Source organism: Melospiza georgiana, chromosome Z (genome assembly GCF_028018845.1).
Source record: "Melospiza georgiana isolate bMelGeo1 chromosome Z, bMelGeo1.pri, whole genome shotgun sequence".
NCBI classification, from domain to species: domain Eukaryota; kingdom Metazoa; phylum Chordata; class Aves; order Passeriformes; family Passerellidae; genus Melospiza; species Melospiza georgiana.
Genome location: NC_080465.1, coordinates 83,283,132 through 83,307,262, shown reverse-complemented (window position 1 = coordinate 83,307,262; position 24,131 = coordinate 83,283,132). Strand labels below are relative to the sequence as shown.

Genomic DNA, 24,131 nt, shown 5'->3' with positions numbered 1-24,131 from the left:
CCACACAGGCAGCTACTTGCCCTTTCCTGAGCGTGCCTGGCTCCCTCAGGCTCCAGCTTCATCCTGATTCCAAGGCGGTGGCCTTTATTAGGAGTGGCACCTGGGTTAGAGAAAGGCAAAGTTAAATGGCATTGCTGTGACTGCAGTGGATGACCTTGTGTGCTGTAAGACATGGCAATGCCTCTGCTAGGCTTCTGAACAGCCTTGTGTGGGGGGGAGCCCTCAAATAAACAAATAAACACCCTTTCTAACCCTGCTGCCTGCAAACCCCCTCCCAAGAACTCCTAACTGGATACCTGAACACCCTCCCTCTCCCAGTCACAATCCTCAATCACCTGAAGCCTCAATCTCAAACATCATCCTTGACACTGGGCAGATCCCTCTTGTGACACGATCAATCTGCTGAAAAATTGTTGTGCTTCAGAGCTGAGCAATAACAACCACTTCTCTCCGCTGCCCACCTTGGCTGCTGGAATCCAGATTTATTTCCTAAAAAGAAAGACAAAGAACAGAGCTGTAACACAGTCACCATACACACTTCTGCTGCAGAGACAAATGGGGCCTCACCTGCTCGGGGCAATCCCCTCACCCGGGATGGGGCCCCCTGGCACAGATTTAATCCATCTCAATCTGAAAAAAAAGTTAGGACAAGAGTCACACTGTTGCAGGATAACTGAAGAGCTCCAGATATGATGCGTCCATCTACAAATCCCATCTAGAGTCCAACTACACCCCACATTACAAATGCCAAGTCCCCAGGACTTCTCCTATTGCACCAGGCTGTGCGGCAGGGCAGAGCAGCCCCGGCACAAATGTGTGATGACACCCGTGACACAGGACAGGCAGGACAGGACAGGACAGACAACGGGGACACAACAGGAACAGACATCTCTTGGCAAGGAAAATGGCTGCAAGGACTGAGAGAATGCAAAAGGAGATGACCGAGCTGAGACCGATGGTCAGCTGATGAGGCTCAGAGAACCCTGGAGGAAGAAGATGCTAACTGAAGGATTTATTCCAATAACTGCAAAGATGGATGCCTAGGAATCCTACGGTCAGAACCCTCTACCTAACCTCGTAATATTACAAGTCCTAATCCACCATAATGGATCCAGGTGGGGCATAGCTGTCCGGACAGCTCAGAACAAGACCTGACAAGACACCTGACTGGATGCTTCCAAAGACAGAAGAGAGTCTGATGCCTGTCTGAGCTCCCCAGTCAAAAGTTCTATGGCCCGGGTGCCAGGCCAAGGAATGCAGAGATCACAGATGCTAACAAGGATGCCAAGGTTTCTGACAGGCCCCCCTAAGGTAAAAGACATGGCATACACAAACAACACATAATGCACAACAGACAAAGGACACGAGACACCCCGGGACTGCTCTGCCCTGCACACCTCAGCACTGCGATCAAAAGTGAGACTTTGCTTTTATGGGGCCTAAGGGGCCACTTCATGAACACCCCCCACCTCCAAACTGGACTCAAAAACCCCTCCCGGTCATTCCCAAACCAGCACCATGCCTTCATCCCCTCTGTGGGTCACAGCCCTCTACTTATCTCTCAGACATCTGGGGATGCCGGTCCCTGTCAGGTGCAAAGAAAGGCCACCTCGTCACCTGGGAAGGTCCTGCTGCCACCGGGCTGGTGTCTCTCAGACAGCTAGATTAAAGAGAACCAAACATCAGTGCCTGACCTTGGCACCGCATCGGCCAAAACCCCACCACTCTGCTACTCACCGCGCTCCTAAGAAGGCCCGGCACCTCCTAACCCTGACCCTCTGCCACACCTGGAATGCATCTGCACCTGAAAGAAAGTTAGAACTTATGTCAAACACCACCAGGGTAACTCACAAGCTGCAAACACCTTATGTCAATCTAGGAACAGCATCTAGAGCCCAAGTACAGCCCACATTACAAATTTCAACTCCCCAAGGCTTGTCCTACTGCAGCAGGCCATGGGCAGGGCAGAACAGTTCCGGCACAAATACCCGCAGACACCCGTGACACAGAACGTGACAAACAGGGGGACATGAAACACGACACATCATGCTTGTGGTGAGGGCCTCGAGGGAAGAGGGCAAAAGGGACCCCAAAGACACACTAGGGAACACGGCACACACCGGAGCTGTTCTGCACTGCCCGCCTGACATCTGCCATCAAAAGTAGAGCCTCTCCCTTTACCTGTCCTAAGAGGCCCTTGGAGAAGATTGCTTTTCCCACTGCCAATTTTTAAATCTGCCCCAAGAACTACCAACCCACTATTCTCTCATCTCCAGGCCCTGGCCCCCGACTTATCTTTTGGATGATCGGCGATGTGGATCCACGTTGCACCTGAAATGAGTGTGCCTCGGAGGGCTCTGTGATGGCCTGTGAGCCTCTTGGTCAGCTACAATAAAGTAAACCGAAACCAAAGTGTGAGTCCAGAGTTATGCGGGCCAAATCCCTGCAAGGCAGCTACTTGCCCTTTCCTGAGTGTGCCTGGCTCCCTCAGGCTCCAGCTTCATCCTGATTCCAAGGCGGTGGCCTTCATTAGGGGTGCTACCTGGGTAAGAGAAAGGCAAAGTTAAATGGCATTGCTGTGACTGCAATGGATGACCTTGTGTGCTGCAAGACATGGGAATGCCTCTGCTAGGCTTCTGAACAGCCTTGTGTGGGGGGGCCCTCAAATAAACAAATAAACACCCTTTCTCACCCTGCTGCCTTCAAACCCCCTCCCAAGAACTCCTAACTGGATACCTACTCACCCTCCCTCTCCCAGTCACAATCCTCAACTCACCTGAAGCCTCAATCTCAAACATCATCCTTGACACTGGGCAGATCCCTCTTGTGACACGATGAATCGGCTGAAAAATTGTTGTGCTTGAGAGCTGAGCAATAACAACCACTTCTCTCCGCTGCTCACCTTGGCTGCTGGAATCCAGATTGGTTTCCTAAAAAGAAAGACAAAGAACAGTGCTGTAACACAGTCACCACATACACTTCTGCTGCAGGGACAAATGGGGCCTCACCTGCTCGGGGCAATCCCCTCACCCGGGACGGGGCCCTCTGGCACAGATTTAATCCATCTCAATCTGAAAAAAAAGTTAGGACAAGAGTCACACTGTTGCAGGATAACTGATGAGCTCCAGATATGATGTGTCCATCTACAAATCCCATCTAGAGTCCAACTACACCCCACATTACAAATGCCAAGTCCCCAGGACTTCTCCTATTGCACCAGGCTGTGCGGCAGGGCAGAGCAGCCCCGGCACAAATGTGTGATGACACCCGTGACACAGGACAGACAGGACAGGACAGGACAGACAACGGGGACACAACAGGAACAGAAACCTCTTGGCAAGGAAAATGGCTGCAAGGACTGAGAGAATGCAAAAGGAGATGACCGAGCTGAGACCGATGGTCAGCTGATGAGGCTCAGAGAACCCTGGAGGAAGAAGATGCTAACTGAATGATTTATTCCAATAACTGCAAAGATGGATGCCTAGGAATCCTACGGTCAGAACCCTCTACCTAACCTCGTAATATTACAAGTCCTAATCCACCATAATGGATCCAGGTGGGGCATAGCTGTCCGGACAGCTCAGAACAAGACCTGACAAGACACCTGACTGGATGCTTCCAAAGACAGAAGAGAGTCTGATGCCTGTCTGAGCTCCCCAGTCAAAAGTTCTATGGCCCGGGTGCCAAGCCAAGGAATGCAGAGATCACAGATGCTAACAAGGATGCCAAGGTTTCTGACAGGCCCCCCTAAGGTAAAAGACATGGCATACACAAACAACACATAATGCACAACAGACAAAGGACACGAGACACCCCGGGACTGCTCTGCCCTGCGCTCCTCAGCACTGCGATCAAAAGTGAGACGTGGCTTTTATGGGGCCTAAGGGGCCACTTCATGAACACCCCCCACCTCCAAACTGGACTCAAAAACCCCTCCCGGTCATTCCCAAACTAGCACCATGCCTTCATCCCCTCTGTGGGTCACAGCCCTCTACTTATCTCTCAGACATCTGGGGATGCCGGTCCCTGTCAGGTGCAAAGAAAGGCCACCTCGTCACCTGGGAAGGTCCTGCTGCCACCGGGCTGGTGTCTCTCAGACAGCTAGATTAAAGAGAACCAAACATCAGTGCCTGACCTTGGCACCGCATCGGCCACAACCCCACCACTCTGCTACTCACCGCGCTCCTAAGAAGGCCCGGCACCTCCTAACCCTGACCCTCTGCCACACCTGGAATGCATCTGCACCTGAAAGAAAGTTAGAACTTATGTCAAACAAAACCAGGGTAACTCACAAGCTGCAAACACCTTATGTCAATCTAGGAACAGCATCCAGAGCCCAAGTACAGCCCACATTACAAATTCCCACTCCCTACGGTTTGTCGTACTGCAGCAGGCTACACGGCAGGGCAGAACAGCTCCGGCACAAACGTGTGTACACACCCGTGACACAGAACGTGACAAACAGGGGGGACAAGAAACACGACACATCATGCTTGTGGTGAGGGTCTCGAGGGGAGAAGGCAAAAGGGACCCCAAAGACACACCAGGTAACACGGCACACGAGACAACACCAGACAGACCAGAGCTGTTCTGCACTGCCCGCCTGACATCTGCCATCAAAAGTAGAGCCTCTCCCTTTACCTGTCCTAAGAGGCCCTTGGAGAAGACTGCTTTTCCCACAGCCAATTTTTAAATCTGGCGCAAGAACTCCCAACCTGATACTCTCCCATCTCCAGGCCGTGGCCCCCGACTTATCTTTTGGATGATCGGCGATGTGGATCCACGTTGCACCTGAAATGAGTCTGCCTCGGAGGGCTCTGTGATGGCCTGTGAGCCTCTCGGTCAGCTGCAATAAAGAAAACCAAAACCAAAGTATGAGTTCAGACTTATGTGGGTCAAATCCCACACAGGCAGCTACTTGCCCTTTCCTGAGCGTGCCTGGCTCCCTCAGGCTCCAGCTTCATCCTGATTCCAAGGCGGTGGCCTTTATTAGGAGTGGCACCTGGGTTAGAGAAAGGCAAAGTTAAATGGCATTGCTGTGACTGCAGTGGATGACCTTGTGTGCTGTAAGACATGGCAATGCCTCTGCTAGGCTTCTGAACAGCCTTGTGTGGGGGGGAGCCCTCAAATAAACAAATAAACACCCTTTCTAACCCTGCTGCCTGCAAACCCCCTCCCAAGAACTCCTAACTGGATACCTGAACACCCTCCCTCTCCCAGTCACAATCCTCAATCACCTGAAGCCTCAATCTCAAACATCATCCTTGACACTGGGCAGATCCCTCTTGTGACACGATCAATCTGCTGAAAAATTGTTGTGCTTCAGAGCTGAACAATAACAACCACTTCTCTCCGCTGCCCACCTTGGCTGCTGGAATCCAGATTTATTTCCTAAAAAGAAAGACAAAGAACAGAGCTGTAACACAGTCACCATACACACTTCTGCTGCAGAGACAAATGGGGCCTCACCTGCTCGGGGCAATCCCCTCACCCGGGATGGGGCCCCCTGGCACAGATTTAATCCATCTCAATCTGAAAAAAAAGTTAGGACAAGAGTCACACTGTTGCAGGATAACTGAAGAGCTCCAGATATGATGCGTCCATCTACAAATCCCATCTAGAGTCCAACTACACCCCACATTACAAATGCCAAGTCCCCAGGACTTCTCCTATTGCACCAGGCTGTGCGGCAGGGCAGAGCAGCCCCGGCACAAATGTGTGATGACACCCGTGACACAGGACAGGCAGGACAGGACAGGACAGACAACGGGGACACAACAGGAACAGACATCTCTTGGCAAGGAAAATGGCTGCAAGGACTGAGAGAATGCAAAAGGAGATGACCGAGCTGAGACCGATGGTCAGCTGATGAGGCTCAGAGAACCCTGGAGGAAGAAGATGCTAACTGAAGGATTTATTCCAATAACTGCAAAGATGGATGCCTAGGAATCCTACGGTCAGAACCCTCTACCTAACCTCGTAATATTACAAGTCCTAATCCACCATAATGGATCCAGGTGGGGCATAGCTGTCCGGACAGCTCAGAACAAGACCTGACAAGACACCTGACTGGATGCTTCCAAAGACAGAAGAGAGTCTGATGCCTGTCTGAGCTCCCCAGTCAAAAGTTCTATGGCCCGGGTGCCAGGCCAAGGAATGCAGAGATCACAGATGCTAACAAGGATGCCAAGGTTTCTGACAGGCCCCCCTAAGGTAAAAGACATGGCATACACAAACAACACATAATGCACAACAGACAAAGGACACGAGACACCCCGGGACTGCTCTGCCCTGCACACCTCAGCACTGCGATCAAAAGTGAGACTTTGCTTTTATGGGGCCTCAGGGGCCACTTCATGAACACCCCCCACCTCCAAACTGGACTCAAAAACCCCTCCCGGTCATTCCCAAACCAGCACCATGCCTTCATCCCCTCTGTGGGTCACAGCCCTCTACTTATCTCTCAGACATCTGGGGATGCCGGTCCCTGTCAGGTGCAAAGAAAGGCCACCTCGTCACCTGGGAAGGTCCTGCTGCCACCGGGCTGGTGTCTCTCAGACAGCTAGATTAAAGAGAACCAAACATCAGTGCCTGACCTTGGCACCGCATCGGCCAAAACCCCACCACTCTGCTACTCACCGCGCTCCTAAGAAGGCCCGGCACCTCCTAACCCTGACCCTCTGCCACACCTGGAATGCATCTGCACCTGAAAGAAAGTTAGAACTTATGTCAAACACCACCAGGGTAACTCACAAGCTGCAAACACCTTATGTCAATCTAGGAACAGCATCTAGAGCCCAAGTACAGCCCACATTACAAATTTCAACTCCCCAAGGCTTGTCCTACTGCAGCAGGCCATGGGCAGGGCAGAACAGTTCCGGCACAAATACCCGCAGACACCCGTGACACAGAACGTGACAAACAGGGGGACATGAAACACGACACATCATGCTTGTGGTGAGGGCCTCGAGGGAAGAGGGCAAAAGGGACCCCAAAGACACACTAGGGAACACGGCACACACCGGAGCTGTTCTGCACTGCCGGCCTGACATCTGCCATCAAAAGTAGAGCCTCTCCCTTTACCTGTCCTAAGAGGCCCTTGGAGAAGATTGCTTTTCCCACTGCCAATTTTTAAATCTGCCCCAAGAACTACCAACCCACTATTCTCTCATCTCCAGGCCCTGGCCCCCGACTTATCTTTTGGATGATCGGCGATGTGGATCCACGTTGCACCTGAAATGAGTGTGCCTCGGAGGGCTCTGTGATGGCCTGTGAGCCTCTTGGTCAGCTACAATAAAGTAAACCGAAACCAAAGTGTGAGTCCAGAGTTATGCGGGCCAAATCCCTGCAAGGCAGCTACTTGCCCTTTCCTGAGTGTGCCTGGCTCCCTCAGGCTCCAGCTTCATCCTGATTCCAAGGCGGTGGCCTTCATTAGGGGTGCTACCTGGGTAAGAGAAAGGCAAAGTTAAATGGCATTGCTGTGACTGCAATGGATGACCTTGTGTGCTGCAAGACATGGGAATGCCTCTGCTAGGCTTCTGAACAGCCTTGTGTGGGGGGGAGCCCTCAAATAAACAAATAAACACCCTTTCTCACCCTGCTGCCTTCAAACCCCCTCCCAAGAACTCCTAACTGGATACCTACTCACCCTCCCTCTCCCAGTCACAATCCTCAACTCACCTGAAGCCTCAATCTCAAACATCATCCTTGACACTGGGCAGATCCCTCTTGTGACACGATGAATCGGCTGAAAAATTGTTGTGCTTGAGAGCTGAGCAATAACAACCACTTCTCTCCGCTGCTCACCTTGGCTGCTGGAATCCAGATTGGTTTCCTAAAAAGAAAGACAAAGAACAGTGCTGTAACACAGTCACCACATACACTTCTGCTGCAGGGACAAATGGGGCCTCACCTGCTCGGGGCAATCCCCTCACCCGGGACGGGGCCCTCTGGCACAGATTTAATCCATCTCAATCTGAAAAAAAAGTTAGGACAAGAGTCACACTGTTGCAGGATAACTGATGAGCTCCAGATATGATGTGTCCATCTACAAATCCCATCTAGAGTCCAACTACACCCCACATTACAAATGCCAAGTCCCCAGGACTTCTCCTATTGCACCAGGCTGTGCGGCAGGGCAGAGCAGCCCCGGCACAAATGTGTGATGACACCCGTGACACAGGACAGACAGGACAGGACAGGACAGACAACGGGGACACAACAGGAACAGAAACCTCTTGGCAAGGAAAATGGCTGCAAGGACTGAGAGAATGCAAAAGGAGATGACCGAGCTGAGACCGATGGTCAGCTGATGAGGCTCAGAGAACCCTGGAGGAAGAAGATGCTAACTGAATGATTTATTCCAATAACTGCAAAGATGGATGCCTAGGAATCCTACGGTCAGAACCCTCTACCTAACCTCGTAATATTACAAGTCCTAATCCACCATAATGGATCCAGGTGGGGCATAGCTGTCCGGACAGCTCAGAACAAGACCTGACAAGACACCTGACTGGATGCTTCCAAAGACAGAAGAGAGTCTGATGCCTGTCTGAGCTCCCCAGTCAAAAGTTCTATGGCCCGGGTGCCAAGCCAAGGAATGCAGAGATCACAGATGCTAACAAGGATGCCAAGGTTTCTGACAGGCCCCCCTAAGGTAAAAGACATGGCATACACAAACAACACATAATGCACAACAGACAAAGGACACGAGACACCCCGGGACTGCTCTGCCCTGCGCTCCTCAGCACTGCGATCAAAAGTGAGACGTGGCTTTTATGGGGCCTAAGGGGCCACTTCATGAACACCCCCCACCTCCAAACTGGACTCAAAAACCCCTCCCGGTCATTCCCAAACTAGCACCATGCCTTCATCCCCTCTGTGGGTCACAGCCCTCTACTTATCTCTCAGACATCTGGGGATGCCGGTCCCTGTCAGGTGCAAAGAAAGGCCACCTCGTCACCTGGGAAGGTCCTGCTGCCACCGGGCTGGTGTCTCTCAGACAGCTAGATTAAAGAGAACCAAACATCAGTGCCTGACCTTGGCACCGCATCGGCCACAACCCCACCACTCTGCTACTCACCGCGCTCCTAAGAAGGCCCGGCACTTCCTAACCCTGACCCTCTGCCACACCTGGAATGCATCTGCACCTGAAAGAAAGTTAGAACTTATGTCAAACACCACCAGGGTAACTCACAAGCTGCAAACACCTTATGTCAATCTAGGAACAGCATCCAGAGCCCAAGTACACCCCACATTACAAATTCCCACTCCCTACGGTTTGTCGTACTGCAGCAGGCTACACGGCAGGGCAGAACAGCTCCGGCACAAACGTGTGTACACACCCGTGACACAGAACGTGACAAACAGGGGGGACAAGAAACACGACACATCATGCTTGTGGTGAGGGTCTCGAGGGGAGAAGGCAAAAGGGACCCCAAAGACACACCAGGTAACACGGCACACGAGACAACACCAGACAGACCAGAGCTGTTCTGCACTGCCCGCCTGACATCTGCCATCAAAAGTAGAGCCTCTCCCTTTACCTGTCCTAAGAGGCCCTTGGAGAAGACTGCTTTTCCCACAGCCAATTTTTAAATCTGGCGCAAGAACTCCCAACCTGATACTCTCCCATCTCCAGGCCGTGGCCCCCGACTTATCTTTTGGATGATCGGCGATGTGGATCCACGTTGCACCTGAAATGAGTCTGCCTCGGAGGGCTCTGTGATGGCCTGTGAGCCTCTCGGTCAGCTGCAATAAAGAAAACCAAAACCAAAGTATGAGTTCAGACTTATGTGGGTCAAATCCCACACAGGCAGCTACTTGCCCTTTCCTGAGCGTGCCTGGCTCCCTCAGGCTCCAGCTTCATCCTGATTCCAAGGCGGTGGCCTTTATTAGGAGTGGCACCTGGGTTAGAGAAAGGCAAAGTTAAATGGCATTGCTGTGACTGCAGTGGATGACCTTGTGTGCTGTAAGACATGGCAATGCCTCTGCTAGGCTTCTGAACAGCCTTGTGTGGGGGGGAGCCCTCAAATAAACAAATAAACACCCTTTCTAACCCTGCTGCCTGCAAACCCCCTCCCAAGAACTCCTAACTGGATACCTGAACACCCTCCCTCTCCCAGTCACAATCCTCAATCACCTGAAGCCTCAATCTCAAACATCATCCTTGACACTGGGCAGATCCCTCTTGTGACACGATCAATCTGCTGAAAAATTGTTGTGCTTCAGAGCTGAGCAATAACAACCACTTCTCTCCGCTGCCCACCGTGGCAGCTGGAATCCAGATTTATTTCATAAAAAGAAAGACAAAGAACAGAGCTGTAACACAGTCACCATACACACTTCTGCTGCAGAGACAAATGGGGCCTCACCTGCTCGGGGCAATCCCCTCACCCGGGATGGGGCCCCCTGGCACAGATTTAATCCATCTCAATCTGAAAAAAAAGTTAGGACAAGAGTCACACTGTTGCAGGATAACTGAAGAGCTCCAGATATGATGCGTCCATCTACAAATCCCATCTAGAGTCCAACTACACCCCACATTACAAATGCCAAGTCCCCAGGACTTCTCCTATTGCACCAGGCTGTGCGGCAGGGCAGAGCAGCCCCGGCACAAATGTGTGATGACACCCGTGACACAGGACAGGCAGGACAGGACAGGACAGACAACGGGGACACAACAGGAACAGACATCTCTTGGCAAGGAAAATGGCTGCAAGGACTGAGAGAATGCAAAAGGAGATGACCGAGCTGAGACCGATGGTCAGCTGATGAGGCTCAGAGAACCCTGGAGGAAGAAGATGCTAACTGAAGGATTTATTCCAATAACTGCAAAGATGGATGCCTAGGAATCCTACGGTCAGAACCCTCTACCTAACCTCGTAATATTACAAGTCCTAATCCACCATAATGGATCCAGGTGGGGCATAGCTGTCCGGACAGCTCAGAACAAGACCTGACAAGACACCTGACTGGATGCTTCCAAAGACAGAAGAGAGTCTGATGCCTGTCTGAGCTCCCCAGTCAAAAGTTCTATGGCCCGGGTGCCAGGCCAAGGAATGCAGAGATCACAGATGCTAACAAGGATGCCAAGGTTTCTGACAGGCCCCCCTAAGGTAAAAGACATGGCATACACAAACAACACAATGCACAAGAGACAAAGGACACGAGACACCCCGGGACTGCTCTGCCCTGCACACCTCAGCACTGCGATCAAAAGTGAGACTTTGCTTTTATGGGGCCTAAGGGGCCACTTCATGAACACCACCCACCTCCAAATTGGACTCAAAAACGCCTCCCGGTCATTCCCAAACCAGCACCATGCCTTCATCCCCTCTGTGGGTCACAGCCCTCTACTTATCTCTCAGACATCTGGGGATGCCGGTCCCTGTCAGGTGCAAAGAAAGGCCACCTCGTCACCTGGGAAGGTCCTGCTGCCACCGGGCTGGTGTCTCTCAGACAGCTAGATTAAAGAGAACCAAACATCAGTGCCTGACCTTGGCACCGCATCGGCCAAAACCCCACCACTCTGCTACTCACCGCGCTCCTAAGAAGGCCCGGCACCTCCTAACCCTGACCCTCTGCCACACCTGGAATGCATCTGCACCTGAAAGAAAGTTAGAACATATGTCAAACACCACCAGGGTAACTCACAAGCTGCAAACACCTTATGACAATCTAGGAACAGCATCTAGAGCCCAAGTACAGCCCACATGACAAATTTCAACTCCCCAAGGCTTGTCCTACTGCAGCAGGCCATGGGCAGGGCAGAACAGCTCCGGCACAAATGTGCGCACACACCCGTGACACAGAACGTGACAAACAGGGGGACATGAAACACGACACATCATGCTTGTGGTGAGGGCCTCGAGGGAAGAGGGCAAAAGGGACCCCAAAGACACACGAGGGAAAACGGCACACACCGGAGCTGTTCTGCACTGCCCACCTGAAAGCTGCCATCAAAAGTAGAGCCTCTCCCTTTAGCTGTCCTAAGAGGCCCTTGGAGAAGAATGCTCTTCTCTTTGCTAATTTCTAAATCTGCCCCAAGAACTACCAACCCACTATTCTCTCATCTCCAGGCCCTGGCCCCCAACTTATCTTTTGGATGATCGGCGATGTGGATCCACGTTGCACCTGAAATGAGTCTGCCTCGGAGGGCTCTGTGATGGCCTGTGAGCCTCTTGGTCAGCTACAATAAAGTAAACCGAAACCAAAGTGTGAGTCCAGAGTTATGCGGGCCAAATCCCTGCAAGGCAGCTACTTGCCCTTTCCTGAGCGTGCCTGGCTCCCTCAGGCTCCAGCTTCATCCTGATTCCAAGGCTGTGGCCTTCATTAGGGGTGGCACCTGGGTTAGAGAAAGGCAAAGTTAATGCCATTGCTGTGAGTGCAATAGATGACCTTGTGTGCTGCAAGACATTGGAATGCCTCTGCTAGGCTTCTGAACAGCCTTGTGTGGGGGGGGCCCTCAAATAAACAAATAAACACCCTTTCTCACCCTGCTGCCTTCAAACCCCCTCCCAAGAACTCCTAAACTGGATACCTACTCACCCTCCCTCTCCCAGTCACAATCCTCAACTCACCTGAAGCCTCAATCTCAAACATCATCCTTGACACTGGGCAGATCCCTCTTGTGACACGATGAATCGGCTGAAAAATTGTTGTGCTTCAGAGCTGAGCAATAACAACCACTTCTCTCCGCTGCCCACCTTGGCTGCTGGAATCCAGATTTATTTCCTAAAAAGAAAGACAAAGAACAGTGCTGTAACACAGTCACCACATACACTTCTGCTGCAGGGACAAATGGGGCCTCACCTGCTCGGGGCAATCCCCTCACCCGGGACGGGGCCCTCTGGCACAGATTTAATCCATCTCAATCTGAAAAAAAAGTTAGGACAAGAGTCACACTGTTGCAGGATAACTGATGAGCTCCAGATATGATGTGTCCATCTACAAATCCCATCTAGAGACCAACTACACCCCACATTACAAATGCCAAGTCCCCAGGACTTCTCCTATTGCACCAGGCTGTGCGGCAGGGCAGAGCAGCCCCGGCACAAATGTGTGATGACACCCGTGACACAGGACAGACAGGACAGGACAGGACAGACAACGGGGACACAACAGGAACAGAAACCTCTTGGCAAGGAAAATGGCTGCAAGGACTGAGAGAATGCAAAAGGAGATGACTGAGTTCAAACTGACGGTCAGCTGATGAGGCTCAGAGAACCCTGGAGGAAGAAGATGCTAACTGAAGGATTTATTCCAATAACTGCAAAGATGGATGCCTAGGAATCCTACAGTCAGAACCCTCTACCTAACCTCGTAATATTACAAGTCCTAATCCACCATAACGGATCCAGGTGGGGCATAGCTGTCCGGACAGCTCAGAACAAGACCTGACAAGACACCTGACTGGATGCTTCCAAAGACAGAAGAGAGTCTGATGCCTGTCTGAGCTCCCCAGTCAAAAGTTCTGTGGCCCGGGTGCCAGGCCAAGGAATGCAGAGATCACAGATGCTAACAAGGATGCCAGGGTTTCTGACAGGCCCCCCTAAGGTAAAAGACATGGCATACACAAACAACACATAATGCACACCAGACAAGTGACACGAGACACACCGGGACTGCTCGGCCCTGCACACCTCAGCACTGGGATCAAAAGTGAGACTTGGCTTTTATGGGGCCTAAGGGGCCACTTCATGAACACCCCCCACCTCCAAATTGGACTCAAAAACCCCTCCCAGTCATTCCCAAACCAGCACCATGCCTTCATGCCTACTGTGGGTCATCACCCTCTACTTATCTCTCAGACATCTGGGGATGCTGGTCCCTGTCAGGTGCAAAGAAAGGCCACCTCGTCACCTGGGAAGGTCCTGCTGGCACCGGGCTGGTGTCCCTCAGACAGCTAGATTAAAGAGAACCAAACATCAGTGCCTGACCTTGGCACCGCATCGGCCACAACCCCACCACTCTGCTACTCACCGCGCTCCTAAGAAGGCCCGGCACCTCCTAACCCTGACCCTCTGCCACACCTGGAATGCAGCTGCACCTGAAAGAAAGTTAGAACATATGTCAAACACCACCAGGATAACTCACAAGCTGCAAACACCTTTTGCCAACCTAGGAATAGCATCTAGAGCCCAAGTACAGCCCACATTACAAATTTCAACTCCCCAAGGCTTGTCCTACTGCAGCAGGCCATGGGCAGGGCAGAACAGCTCCAGCACAAACGTGTGTACACACCCGTGACACAGAACGTGACAAACAGGGGGACGTGAAACACGACACATCATGCTTGTGGTGAGGGCCTCGATGGAAGAGGGCAAAAGGGACCCCAAAGACACACTAGGGAACACAGCACACCGGACAACACGACGCACACCGGAGCTGTTCTGCACTGCCCGCCTGACATCTGCCATCAAAAGTAGAGCCTCTCCCTTTAGCTGTCCTAATAGGCCCTTGGAGAAGATTGCTTTCTCCTCTGCTCATTTTTAAATCTGTCCCAGGGATTCCCAACCTGCTACTCCACCATCTCCAGGCCGTGGCCCCAAACTTATCTTTTGGATGATCAGTGAGGGGAATCCACGTTGCACCTGAAATGAGTCTGCCTCGGAGGGCTCTGTGATGGCCTGTGAGCCTCTCGGTCACCTCCAATAAAGAAAACCAAAACCAAAGTGTGAGTCCAGAGTTATGCGGGCCAAATCCCAGCAAGGCAGCTACTTGCCCTTTCCTGAGCGTGCCTGGCTCCTTCAGGCTCCAGTTTCATCCTGATTCCAAGGCTGTGGCCTTCATTAGGGGTGGCACCTGGGTTAGAGAAAGGCAAAGTTAAATGGCATTGCTGTGAGTGCAATAGATGACCTTGTGTGCTGCAAGACATTGGAATGCCTCTGCTAGGCTTCTGAACAGCCTTGTGGGGGGGGCCCTCAAATAAACAAATAAACACCCTTTCTCACCCTGCTGCCTTCAAACCCCCTCCCAAGAACTCCTAAACTAGATACCTACTCACCCTCCCTCTCCCAGTCACAATCCTCAACTCATCAGAAGCCTGAGTCTCAAACATCATCTTGGACACTGGGCAGATCCCTCTGAAGACATGATGAATCTGCTGAGAATCTGTTGTGCTTGACACAGCTTGGAATTTCAGGGAGTCTCACTCCTCCATTAAAGAAAAAAAAAAAAACAAAAAAAAACAATAACAACAACAACAACAACAAAAAAACTAAACCAGAAAACAAAAATAAAAAAAACCAAAACACCTAAATCCCCACAAAAAAAAAAAAATACAGAAACTACAAAATAATCAAAGAAAGCAATGAAAACCAACCAAAAACCCCAAAAAGAAAACCTAAGAAACAAAAAATTCCACCAAAAAAAAATCCAACCAAAAAAAAAAAAAAACAGTGCAAAACCAAAAATTTCAAAGGCACTTTACCACCCCTAAACACAAAACCCAAAATCACAAACCTAAATATTCCCTGTGTTCTATGCTGTTTTCTTCACAGAATCTTCCAAGCCTCTGTGCTTTAGATGCCCAGAAACACCTGCTGAAAATAAGCTGAGACGAGCTGAAAGAGCCTCTTCCCTGAAATGAGAGGAGAGCTCTTACCCCAGCACATCCCCGAGAGGGAATGAAGCCCCTCAGCCACGGCTGGAGTTAATATACCCCTGATGGTGCCCGCCTCTCGTTCCCATGGCACCCAAGAAAAGGGAGGGGGCGAATCCCACCAAGCCCTCAGAGCAGCTGCAGCTGTTTAGCTCCTCTGACTCACATTCAAGGGCAGTAAAGGGCTTGTTATAGAAGAAAACTCTTCAGAAAAGTAACCGTGCTTTCTTTTTTGCAACAACTACTTGGAGCAGAAGAACAGAAAACTGGCAAGATATAAAACTTTGTGGTAAGGTTACATAGCTGGATAAATTGGGTGATTGGGTAATTTGCTGTTACCTTACATAATTATTCTGTGTTTAACAAAAGCCATCTAATAAATTCACACCCAAAACTCCAGCAGCCCAGCTGGCCCTACCAAATCTCTATGTTTATGCATACAGTAAACAAAACCAAAATCCCAGTAATACCTATGAGAACTCTGTGAAAGAAACCTATTGAAATTGATCCTACCTCAAATACAAAACAACCCATCCAAAGTTAGCTTCACTCAAAAAACCATTTACACAGAGTTAATAATACCAAGAAATAAAACAACACACCATATATCACCAATGAATATAACAGTGAAGAAAAAAAACACTTTTTTTTTTGTTTTTTAAACTAACTTCTTTTATTAGCTAGAACAAAAGATTTTGCCAGGACTGTAACAACAACTTCTTCTCCTTCTGAAATGTCCCTTCTTCTTCCCAAATTCCTTACAACTTCTGAATTTACATCCAAGCAAAAAGCAAAATTCGTGCACTTGTGCATTCGATGCTCCTGTCAGATTCTCTGTTTCCCTCCACATCTTCTTACACTTTCAGTCTTCACGCTGTCCTGCCGTGATGAGTTTGACGGAAGAATTGGTAAACGTTAAGAGAGGATTTCCCTGCCTCCCTCCCCAGAGCTGGTTTCCTTAGCGCATTTCACTCAATCCCAAGCCGGCAACGATGCACGCTCACCTCAAGGCTCACAGCTGCTCGGCTAAACTCGGCTCTAGTCGGCTAAACTCGGGCATTGTCATCTGCATTCGGCTGGACTCGACCCTTCGGCACGGCTCGGCTCCCTTCGGCCGGACTCGGAGCTGTTCTGTGCGCTCGGGGCGCCTCGGCTCGCTTCGGCCGAACTCGGAGCCGATCAGTGCGCTCAGCGCGGCTCGGCTCGCTTCGGCAGAACTCGGAGCCGCTCTGTGCGCTCGGCGCGGCTCGCCTCGCTTCGGCCGAACTCGGAGCCGCTCTGTGCGCTCGGGGCGCCTCGGCTCACTTCGGCAGAACTCGGAGCCGATCAGTGCGCTCGGCGCGGCTCGCCTCGCTTCGGCCGAACTCGGAGCCGCTCTGTACGATCGGCGCGGCTCGGCTCGCCTCGCTTCGGCCGAACTCGGAACCGCTCTGTGCGCTCGGGGCGCCTCGGCTCGCCTCGCTTCGGCCGAACTCGGAGCCGCTCTGTGCGCTCGGCGCGGCTCGGCTTCATTCGGCCGAACTCGGAGCCGCTCTCTGCGCTCGGCGCGGCCCGGCTCGCTTCGGCCCAACTCGGAGCCGCTCTGTACGTTCGGCGCGGCTCGGCTCGGCTCGGCTCCCTGACGGCGGGCAAGCGGCGCCGCCTCACGTTAAACTCGCCCGGCTCGGGGCTCTCCTGCTGCCGCGTCCCGCGGGCGGCCTGGCCATCGCACGGACACGATCGGGAGCGCGGCGTTGCACAGGAGCTCATTGGGCTGTGACCGCACTCGCGCTAATTAGCGCGCACGAGAGCAGCGGGCTCGGTTCGGCTGAGCTCGGCTCGGTTCAGGCAGCCTCGCAAGCCTGGCCTCGGTTCGCTCGAGGCCGTCAGGTTCGGCCGGTCTCGCCTTGGTTCGGCTGAGCTCGTTCCATTAGGCCGGAGGAGGCGTCGTTCGCTCGTGTTTTTTACAAATATCTTTCCATATTGACTGTATATTTCTATATTTAGTTTTATACTTCTATAATACTTCCATTATTTCAAATAAAAACCCCGTCTCTAACCAAATAAATAAAAAAAAACCCTTCTTTTAAAGGATATTGAAATATTTTTTATTTATACTTTGTATAATTATACATTCATATTTTAATTTATCGTTTCTTTGGATGTATTACATTAATAATGATATATATATAAAATTTTAAAATAGATTTAAATTATTATTTAAATTATGTATAATATCTACTGCTACAACTAATTTTTTCTTATATTTTTAATTTTTATATTTATCTGTATGTATTTATTATATATTTCTAAACTTAGATTTCTACCTTTATATTATTTGTATTTATAATTTTTACTATCAAAACCCTGCCTATTGACCAATAAAGAAAACCCGCTTTATTTAAGTATTTTAAAAATATTTTCATGCTTATAATTGTCATATTTATATTTATAATTTGTTCATTATTAGATGAGAACACACCTGCTCCTGCACCCCAGTGGGGCTCCTTCTCTTTGGGACCTTGGGGTGCCCCAACGGCATCAGAGCCCCGAGTCTTCACCCCCTTCTCCTCTATTTAGAAACTACACTACAACTTTTTTCTGGAAACAAAGACATTACCTAAATCCTCTCCCCGTGTCCCAGACAGATGGATATTCAGTTATTAGTTGGCTGGGCAGCAGTTTCTTAAATATAATGATAAACAAGATGTGAACATTTCAGCTACAAGCAAATAGGCAAATCTGAACAAGGTACTGATGGCCAGCCACTGAAGTTATTTTGAAGGAATTTTTTAAACAATAAAATACTGATACCACAAAAATAAAGCAAAAAGCTAACTACTGGCTAAGAAAAAATTAACTTTTGACAGCAACAACATTCTAACCACACAGGCTTTTTCCCGATGTCATACCTTATAACTACCTCTCTTGGGAATTCTCATCATGTATCCCAAAAGGAATAAATACCTTAGAGCGTCCTAAAGCAAAACGTAGCACACATGAGCTCCTCACACTCCCGGGAGGCCAGCACAGCGTGCACTGAGTCTGCAATGAATTCTGCTCAGTGAGGGTCTGCAAACAAAGGTTCAACTGATGAATTTAACTGATTTTAAAGGGAGGTTTTCTAAGCACTGAGGCACAACAAAGAACAAGAAACAACAATTCTTAAAAAAATCTGCAAGTTTTATTTAGCATATATGCGACTGATTTCCACGCTGTTGCTTCTCACTTTGATTCGTCTGTAGGTTCAGGAAGATGACAATGCACACTCTGCCTTCCGTGAGCCCCCCACAGCAGCTGAGCGCTGCTCCGTGTGCTCAGATCATCAGGAACTGGATTACACGTGCCCGGATGGACTGGAACTGCTCTGCTGCAGATTCAGGAGACGATGGCAGAGAGGGGCTGGCCAAGGCGTCGTCCCAATTCCATTTCTGTGTGACAAGAAGCGGTTTGTTCCCAACAGCTGCAACAATCCCCAGCTCCCTTCCGTGGTGAGTACCGATGGCACACAAATGGCAGCCCGAGGAAATCGTGTTCTGGGCTCTAAGTGGGTGGGACAGGGTCTGATTTTTTGTTTTGTACTTGTATGATGATTAGTACAGCAGGGCTCTGATGGATGACATGGCAACACAGAACTAAAAACTCCTCGATAGGATTACATCGACTTCTAGGAAAAGACAAAAGCTTAGGACCCTTCTGAAATCTACTTTTAATCCAAAGCACGGGGATTGTCAGCATGCTGCACCTTCCAGCTTTTCAAAGCAGCTTACCTCTCAAGACCAGGAAACATTGATTTCTACAGAAACAATGGGCAACTCCCAGGCTAATCTCAGCACTACTGTTTAATAGGGGACCTGCCAGCGTGCCAGTCCAGCTTCAAGTGTGCTTTACTTCAGTCTAACATCCTCACACAATTCTTCTCACATCTTCCAACCCTGAAATCTTATTTTCCCCTAAAGCTTCTCTTCATTAGCAATTTCCACGTAACATGGTATTTTTACAACATTCAGAAATGTCATGCTGGACTGTGCTAGAGAGTAATCTGCAAATATCAGCTGAGCAAAGTTTGAATTGCCTTGTCCAGAGAAAAAACCTACAAGTGAACACCTACACCTGCCTACAAAGAGCTAACAAGCCCCTGGCAGCTGCCAGCATCAAAGCACAGCGGATGTCTCTAATACAGGGTAAGGATAACAATATCACCTTCTGTTCTCTCCAGCTTCTTTTCCCTGCAGTCATATTTTGCTTCTTATGATTTTTTTAGTCTCTGTATCTTCTTGGACAGCACTGAGCCCGACGACAAGGATACGAGAGTCTTTCCCTGCCGTAGGGAGAGAACCAGGAAAACGGTTAAAATAAGAACAGGGCAGTTTGAAATTCATACTTGCAACGAGAAGCAGCGCCTAACCAACAGAACAAAAGTAAACAAAGCATGACACCTCCCTGGGGACAGAAGACTTATAAACTCGCCAGGATTTACAATTCTAGCCACCAACCCCTTCAGGACAGCAGCCAAGTGTCCCACGGGGTGGTGCTGCACCAAAGAACCATCTGAGAGGTTCCAAAGAGTGAAATGCACAATATTTTGCAAAGACAAAAAATCTTGAAAATAACAAAAATACAATAGATGTAAACTACAGGGCAAGAGTACAAGTGTTACCTTTGGGAGCTGGAACCATCCAGGTGAGCACCTGATAACTGGATCCTCACCAGAGTTTGAACCCTTCAGGACACAGAAGGGTTTTCCCCAGGAATTTCACAGACTGAGTTTTGACAGAAGCACGCTCGCCGGATCCTCAGAAACGTCGCCCATTCTCCAGGCGTCTGGAGAGAACTGCAAATGGCTCTCATGTAGTTGGAGCTGGTTCTGTAAGGTCTCAGGGTGAATTTCACCAGATGCAACCAAATTGGGCAACTCCCAGTGGGACAGAAGGAACCCAAAGCTTGGGTAAGCAGAGCTGCAGCAAATACTGAGGAAACAAACATAACAGCGTAAAAAATAATAAACTATCCTTTTTTTTCTCTTGCTTTTGTTTTTTTTTTTTTTTCTTATTCAGATCAGCATAGCAATTAAAGAGAAGGTGAAAAACTCACCATTACTGAACATTTCATCACCTGTAAGCTGAGCATCCTTAGCATAGGGGACTCCAAAGTTAAAATTCACCGATCCCTGGGAAATGAAACCAAATATCGTATGGTAAACAATCAAACAGCAGACATAAAAATTTGTTTCCTCTAAGGACTTTCAGGTACGTAAGTATCTTTGCATTACACATTAGAACATACACTTTATACCATCACCTAACACATAATAATTTACCTTTAAATTTTGATAGTATAGCATGAATTTTTAACTTAAACTGGTGATCTATTATTATTCAGTTGGTGCCTAAAGTTATTTCTGCTGTCACGTTCAAAAAAACATGAATTTTTTTTACTGGAATGAGCAATTGATTTCAAAGTCATCACAAGCCCACCAAAACACAAAGCTGGGTTCACTGGACGGCTCTGTGAGCTAGAAGTAGTTAGGCTTGTACTTCCCTCTTGTTCTTCCAGAACCAATAAATCCTGTCAACAAAACCAGGATCTTTAGCCCGCTGCTGTGAAAGATTCTACAAGGATGATGGTTTGATTTGTGTTTAGAAGTTTTGATTTGAAATGGCCAGTTCAATGGATAAAGACAGTTTACGTAGTATTACATTACTATTATTATTATTTCTATTATTATTTTTACTAGTACTACTGCTATTGTTATCACCTGCTACTGGAAGAAACAAACCAGTAGTACCTATACTTAATTACTTTTATTTCCAGAAAATAACAAAGAAAAAGAACCAAACCTAAAAAAGTCACTTCCTACCTTTTATATCAAGGGATGAAAAATTTCTCTTGGGCTCTTCTCCAATCTATCAAGACTCATAGCACTGAAAGGCAAACAAAACAGTGCTTTATAGAAGGCCAAGTGCACGTTTCAAGGCTGAACCACCAACTGATTGCAGTGACAGCACTTACAACATGAAGCGTTCCCAGAGCCTCTGTGAAATGGAATGTTCTGTGGAACTGCCGTTTCTTTCCCAAAACACTAACTTCCAACACTTCCTAATCGTATTTTGTATTTTAAAACAAAAGAAGTTAGTGAGACTCTGTGAGGAGGTCAGGTTTAAATTTATTTCCTTCCAAAGCACAGAGCTCTCTTCCATCACCCTTCCCTTTGGCTCTACACTGAATCATGGTGAGCATTTGAGGAGTGCTCAATAATCAATTCTATTTCTCTCTTTTTCTAGTTCTCTCTATTCCTAAATCATTCAAGACAAGTCAAATGAAAAATGACAAGTTCAGCATCAAAGTCACACTTTTTCTCTTTGTCTGGTCAAGAACAGGCTCTAAATCCACTTATTGCTGCCTTCAACGATTAAGACTTGCAAAACCATTTTTACATGTTTTACAGGTTTATCATAAAACCCACAGAACGCAAGCTCTGAATTACAGGAAAAGGTACACAGGCAAATATCTAAAGGGATCACTTATTTGTAAATACATACCTTGATAGAGAGCGCACTGAGAACCTTTCCGTGGGACTCTAAGGGAGACGTATTTTCTCAGTACCCTGTAAACAAGAAAAGCGACGATATATTACAGGACATCCCCACTTTTTCCACATATTCAAATAGGATTTTTAATAAAAACAGTTCAGTTACAGAAGAAGGAAGAAAACCAAGCTAATTTTACTCAGCTGTATTTACCGCCGATTTAGAGAAAAATGCCGGGCCGCGTCGCCCGTTGCGTCACACGCCGCGCCAGCAGCAGGGCCTGCCGGGAGTTGGAGTCTCGGGCTGGCAGCCACCGCTCCGTCCCCCGGGAGCCACCGGCAGCTGCAGTCCCTCCAGGGCATGAAACGGGTCCTTCGCCCCCGGGCGGGGAAGGACCTGAGGCAGCACCGCTCCTCCCCAATGCCCTCTCTTTTTCCCTCCAACTCTTTTTACTTTTTTCACTCTGTTTTTCACCACTTCCCTTCCCTTTTCCTTTTCCCTTTCCCTTTCCTTTCCTTTCCCTTCCCCTTTGTTATATTTCTAATCTTGGTTTACCTTTCCACCTTTAAAAAAGGATATTTTTTTAAATAAAAAAGCAGCAGTAGAAACTTTCAGGCTACCCGAGAGTAAAAAAAAAAAAAAACTCCAAAACGAAAATGATTTAAAGAAAACTATTTATTCCCTGGGAGCCTGAAATTTTCTACTGCTGCACGTGACATAGAGCTTTTATTCCTTCTTATAGATAGTTGATATTTTATATATATTTATCGTTTATATTGATGTATTATATTAACAACTATATATAATATGCACCTTATTCAAAAAATATACGGGAAATATTTTTTAAATTATTTACCGTATCTACTGCTACAACTTATTTTTCCTTATATTTCTAATTTTTATATAAATCTTTAACGTGTTTATGATATATTTCTATACTCATATTTCTACCTTTATATTATTTGTATTTGTAATTTTTACACGAAAACCCCTGCTTTGGCAAAGAAAAAAACAAAACCATCCATTATTTTAAACTACCTAAATGTTTTGTTATAGTTGTATTTATCATAATATACAACAAATGATAGATATAGATAGATAGATATATCACATCCGTATTTATATCTATTTTATATCCATTTCCTATAATATTTTTCATAAAATATATGCAGTATCACTTGTATTATATATTGTATCAATTTATGTTATTTTATATTTACAATTTATTATTAATTTTTTATATATCTGCATATAGTTGCAATACATTTATATATTTGTATTTTTGTTTGGGTTGTATTTACATTTATATTCTCTATTCATATATCTAAAAACATACACAATACTCGATTAAAATTAGAATAACTTATTGTAACATATAATGACTCATGTTACATGTTAAATTTTAAAAATTGACCGAATATATAAAAATAAAATTGGCTCATTCCCATTGCTACACATCTATTTCTTTTGTTTCAATATAGTTAGAGTCATAATTGTATATTTAAAATCCAATTCCTAAATGAAATGACAGAACAAACAGCATCAAATTCCCACCAATATCTTCCAAAAACATCAAGATACCTCCAACAGCCAAACAAGTGTCAGCGAAAAAACAAAGAACACTCTTTCCAATAACAATTCTCATCACGACAGAAAAATGGAACCAAAATAAAAGAAAATCCTCTAGAAACACACACAGCAAATTACAAAAAGTACTAAAAAAAAGTCAAACCAATCTACTAAACTCAAGACAGTGCCACTGACCCTGAACGTTACTAAAAAAGAAAAAACCAACGCAATTCTACCTCTACACTAACTCAAAGAATAAACAATCCTCTGTAAAAATAACTTTAAACCTGAACTAATTAACAAAATGGAAAAACATCTCAACCACTAAAAACTAAGAAATTAACTACCCAAATAAATAAATACTTTAAAAACCCACCATATAAATACCCACGTTCCCAAAATAAACCCTGATAAACAATACTCAAATACATTAAAAGACAACAACAACA

General features: G+C 47.7%; 1 long non-coding RNA gene across 1 annotated transcript; it reads right to left on the bottom strand.

Moving 5' to 3' along the window:
• Positions 1-18,751: 18,751 nt before the first annotated feature.
• LOC131096279 (uncharacterized) lies at positions 18,752-21,494 on the bottom strand. The gene is made up of 5 exons (XR_009115971.1): positions 21,444-21,494; positions 20,678-20,753; positions 20,244-20,553; positions 19,787-19,904; positions 18,752-19,014 (listed from the first exon to the last, which is right to left on the bottom strand). It is a non-coding gene; the product is annotated as an uncharacterized LOC131096279 (long non-coding RNA).
• Between the last annotated feature and the right edge of the window lie 2,637 nt (positions 21,495-24,131).